Source organism: Microtus ochrogaster, linkage group LG3 (genome assembly GCF_000317375.1).
Source record: "Microtus ochrogaster isolate Prairie Vole_2 linkage group LG3, MicOch1.0, whole genome shotgun sequence".
Taxonomy (NCBI): domain Eukaryota; kingdom Metazoa; phylum Chordata; class Mammalia; order Rodentia; family Cricetidae; genus Microtus; species Microtus ochrogaster.
The window spans coordinates 29,875,062-29,880,423 of record NC_022029.1 but is presented as its reverse complement, the minus strand read 5'-3'; the positions used below and the strand labels follow the sequence as shown (position 1 = coordinate 29,880,423).

General features: G+C 35.5%; 1 pseudogene; it reads left to right on the top strand.

Moving 5' to 3' along the window:
* Nucleotides 1–3,189: 3,189 nt before the first annotated feature.
* LOC102001379 lies at nt 3,190–4,048 on the top strand (annotated as a pseudogene).
* The last annotated feature ends 1,314 nt before the right edge of the window (nt 4,049–5,362 follow it).

Sequence of the window (5,362 nt, the reverse complement as noted above, 5' to 3'; positions counted from 1 at the left end):
TCTGCCCAGCATTCTGCTCTGTTTACTCCTCCCACCTTATGTTTTAACCTATCAGGGCAAGCAGCTTCTTTATTTAATTAACCAATGACCTTCCTCCATCACGTGGTGATTTTCCTTTTTATTAGAGTTGCTCTACTTTATAGACTATATACAATGTGACTCAATAAGATGCCAAAGAATACCCAGAAACAAATAAACTACTAGAGTTGCTGCTCCCTGTGTTTTCCAGATTTTCTGAGCTGTCCTGCCATACTCCCCAGTCAACACTACATCTGCTTTAAGTCTGTTTTGGAATTATTTTCCCTTTGCTGCTCTCTCTCTCTCTCTCTCTTTCTCTCTCTCTCTCTCTCTCTCTCTCTCTCTTTCTCTTTCCCTTTAAGGCTCCTCTTGGTATCCATTTGTAACTACCAATTACCTAGATAACTAGGTCATAGATATCCCAACAGAAACACATCTGGCCCACACACATCTCCATGGCAACCCACAAAAGGAAATATGATAGTTTCATTATTTAAGAAAATATTTCCTAATGTCAAGTACACCCTTTTGAAAATGACTTAAATATATATTCTCAAAGTAAGAGTTATAAGAATAAATGATGATTAAAGGTGTGAAACTTTTTGTTTATGCATAGGAGTTACACTATACCTTCTGGGATACACATTGTAAAAATAGTTTATATGTTTCAACTGTTTAAAGTAAAAGTAAGAGGCTTCTTCATGACATTTCAATTTCTGGAGAGCTTCAAAATTTAGGAAAAGCTTTAGGGGATTCATGTTCTGACAACTAAGAACCCTCTATCTGTCTCTTATCCCCTTCAAATTGATTCTTCAGAGAGGTAAAGGAGGAGAAATGTGATGCATTTAAAGTAAAAACATACTATCACTTTTTACTTTGTGCAATTGGATTTTGTATTATGTCTATATATATATAGTTTTCCTATGAGAAGAAGACAGATAGAAAATAGAATGCATCATAAGTAAGATGTGCTATAGTCCGGATATTGCTTGAGTATAAGAATTCATGTGTCACCAGGTGGTGGTGGCATGTGCCTTTAATCCCAGCACTCAGGAGGCAGAGGCAAGTGGATTTCTATGAGTTCAAGGCTACCTGGTCTACAAGAGTTAGTTCCAGGACAGGCTCCAAAGCTAGAGAGACACCCTGTCTCAAAAAAATAAAAGAATTAAAAAAGAATTCATGTGTCAATTTTAGGTTCTCAGTGTAATCATGTGAGAGTCACTGTAGTGTATAAGAGGTATCATACAGGAGAAACGAATAGGTTTCGAGAATGTGTCTTAATAAAGCATGCAGAGTTATTAAGGAAGCCATTGATTAGATCTCAAGAAAATAAACTATGATAAAGGCCAAAATTTTTGCCCCTCCAGAACTGTGAGTAAAGAAACCACTTTTCTTTTCACAGATTGAGCCTCTAACTTTTGTCTACAATAATTCACAATAATGCAAACTGAAGTACTACTGCTGGTCTCCAAATTATCCTGGCCTTCCTAGTGATAAGAAGAATTTTGGATGAAGAGATTTTTATAGAATCATTTCTAAAAATAAAAATAAAATAAGAATTGAAAATTAAAGCACAATCAAATGGTTCACCAATTCAAGATGGAAGATTCATAATATATAAATTCTCCTTCTATGTTTATGCCAAACCTTATGACATATGAAATTTGTTTACTCCCATATGTATTAATAGATAGCAATGGAGAAATGAGCCAGAGACTTTGAAAAATTTCTAAATGACACAAAGCACATAGATGAAGGAACATGAAACTGGTAATGGTATCCTAAATATATGCAGTGGAAATGCCTAAAATGGTGAATGCTAAAATCAAGGTGCTAGATAGTGTGCTAGGAAAAAAACCAAAGAGCAAATTAACAAGCTTAGAACACATGATAGCAAAGTGACAAACACATGGAAAATCTATAGGAACAATAATATAAGAAACTGAGGATGAACCTGTAACTTCAATGTATATTGGCAAAGTTTTTACAGGAAATTTAGGAGAAAATTGTGAGGGAAAACTCTGATAGTAAACTGAGAAGATGGGATCACTGATATGTATTAAATGACACAGCTAGTTACAACACATCTACAGTTAACAACTTCAAGACATAGAAAAATATTTTTAAAAATTATTTAAATTTAACATATACCAAAAACCATGAAAATAAACATGTTTATAGATTGCTATGTGATTTTTGGATATACATATAAATTACATAATGTACAAATAAAATTGAATAGTATCTATCTTTCAGCTTTTAAAAAGGATAAATTTGAAAAATTCATACATTTTTATCAATTAAGTTTTTCCTGGCTGATTCCTCCCACACTCTTTTCTCCTCAATACCCACTGAATTTTATTTCTTTTGTCTCTAAGACAAAAAAAAGCACACACACACACACACACACACACAAACACAAAAATCGGAATCAAAATAAGCAAATGGAAGATCAACATGACAATAAATAAATAAATGTACAAACAAAGAAAAAAAGCTGAGACAAATATCTCAGGTCCCTGTCCAATATATCAGTTTTGGGTAGGGATTCCATCTCATGGTTTGGGCCTTAAATTAAATCAGAAAGTGGTTGGTTACTGCCAGAATATTTGTGCCACTATTGTAACAGTATATCTTGCAGGAAAATCACTGTTGTAGAATGCAGCATTTGTAGTTTGAGATATTAATAATTACACTTTTCTTTTGGAAACATTCAAAGTACCTTCCAAGGTCATAAACATTCATCAATAGGGTAAAGTTTCTAGTTAAACACCAGCTTGATTCATTCTTGTTCAACGACATATGTAAATGTTTTCTTCAGCAATAGCATCTTACCATAAAGTTGTGGTCAGGATTTGACTTATTTATGAGTCTTTTTATCACTCACTGCCCATTGCAATTAAAAGTGTCTTTAACCTAGATTCAGAGCAACACAGATCTACAGATATAAACATAAATATCTAGAAAAGAGACATAGCCAATTTACATAACAAGAAGAACAGGATCCTTCATGCTTCTGACTTCCCAAGCCATGGTTTTTTGATTGCTTGTTATGTTTTTTAGAGTCCAATTTACAAATATCAATTCTGAATTCCCTTCTGAGGAGTAGGCCTCAAATCCATTCAAGAAGTGGTTGGTTACCTACATAACAGCTGTGACATTATTGTACTAATGGACATATTTTACCAGCAAGTCAGATTCTGAAGGCGGTGAGAGGGTAAAACTGACTACTATGCTTGGAAGCGATTAGTGATCCAAGACAAAAATAAATACAACACACCCAAATACAGAATGATAGTTTGTGTAACTAACAGAGACATCATCTTCCAGATTGTCTATGCTCATATAGAGGGGGATATGATAGTCTGTGCCGCGTATGCACACGAACTGCCGAAATACGGTGTGAAAGTTGGCCTGACAAACTATGCTGCCACCTATTGTACTGGCCTGCTGCTGGCCCGCAGGCTTCTCAGTAGGTTTGGTATGGACAAGATCTATGAAGGCCAAATGGAGGTGACTGGAGTTGAATAAAATGTGGAAAGCATCAGTGGTCAGCCTGGGGCCTTCACTTGCTATTTGGATGCAGGTCTTGCTCAAACTACAACTTGCAATAAAGTTTTTAGGGCCCTGAAGGGAGCTGTGGATGGAGGCTTGTCTATTCCTCATAGTACCAAATGATTCACTGGTTATGATTTTGAAAGCAAGGAGTTACACAGAGGTACATCATAAGCACATCATGGGTCAGAATGTTGCAGACTACATGAGCTACCTAATGGAGGAAGATGAAGATGCTTACAAGAAACAGTTCTCTCAGTACATAGAGAACAACGTTACTCTAGACATGATGGAGATGTATAAGAAAGCCCATGCTGCTAAAGGAGAGAATCCAATCTATGAAATGAAGCCCAAGAGAGAAGTGAAGAAGAAGAGGTGGAAGAGACCCAAAATGTCTCTTGCCCAGAAGAAAGATTGGGTTGCTCAAAAGGAGGCAAGCTTCCTCAGAGCTCAGCAGTGGGCTGCCTACAGCTAAAGAAATTTTCTATGAAGAGTTTTTCATAAAGATAATAAACTTTTTGAGCAAACAAAAAATGGAAAAAAAAGAATGGTTGATGACTTACAAAAGCTTCATACCTAGAACTCTGCCTAAATTTCATGCAGCTCCATATGTGTTTTCTCCCCAGCAATTGCTTATTGCTATTTTACCCTCTAGCTGGGGATTTAGGCATTTTGTTGCTTTCTTGACATCCTGAAATACCTAAGTTGCATTTACTTCCTGGGTCATTTGAATGTTTTTTTTTCCCTCCAGTAGAAAATGTTTCAGTTTTACACACAACCAAGTTTCGGCCGTAGAACATGCATAATAAAAATGCACATTCAAGTGATGATTGTAAAATAGCATTTCTTCACACCATATTAGATTCTCTTATCAAAATTCATGACAACTGTTTCTTACCAGTAGGACAGCAAAATCTATTCCTTTACTCTGTAATACTTTTTCATTACTGATGATAACTGTGAATTCACTCATTTCTAATTTGTATAAGGAAAAAATAACAAAATGCATTATTCTCTCCAATAAGGGTTCTTCAAACAACAGTTTTCTAATCCCTCACCATCCTGTTACATTCTGATTATAACTTAGGGTTCATAATTCATGAAAGCCAAACAACATAGATATAATTGCACAGTTTCCTATACTCATACAGATATTCTTACTCAGTAACTTATTCAAGAAATATAAAAGTTCCAAATAATTTTAGCTCAAATGGCTCACCTATCTACATTCTCTGCCACAATGGACATATGGAAGACATAAAATGTTTTTCCTGGAGTGAAGAAGGACACTTAAAAGAAATCCCACACTAACTCAGAATTGAGAAATAGGTGGTTATTTATTTAGGAATAAACTCACAAATCGGAATCCTCTGGTGAAACAGAGATCAGAAAACAAAATCTGCAACCGGAACAGAGAGGAGGACGCAGGCTCTGCATCAGCGTAAGAGGCCATGATCTAGTAGGCGGGGAACTACTAGCTATAAGACTTCCTAAAACACCTCCCCCTTTTGTCTTAATAAGAGTGTTCTAATCCTAATACAAAAGTATATACAATAAGAACAAATACATTCAATAATTATCCTATCCTAACTAGTTTAAGTCTTTTATAGTAAATAACTTGGCCAAGTCATGAGAGGAAAGTAACTACAACTATCTAGTCTTCAGCCCCATGGAAGATCCAACAAGAGAAATAATATTATTATAGTAAGCAGGAAGTGCAATCAAGCAACTTCTAAAATGTGCAACAGATGACAGAGACAACTGGCTACCTGGGCAATCACCTAAAATG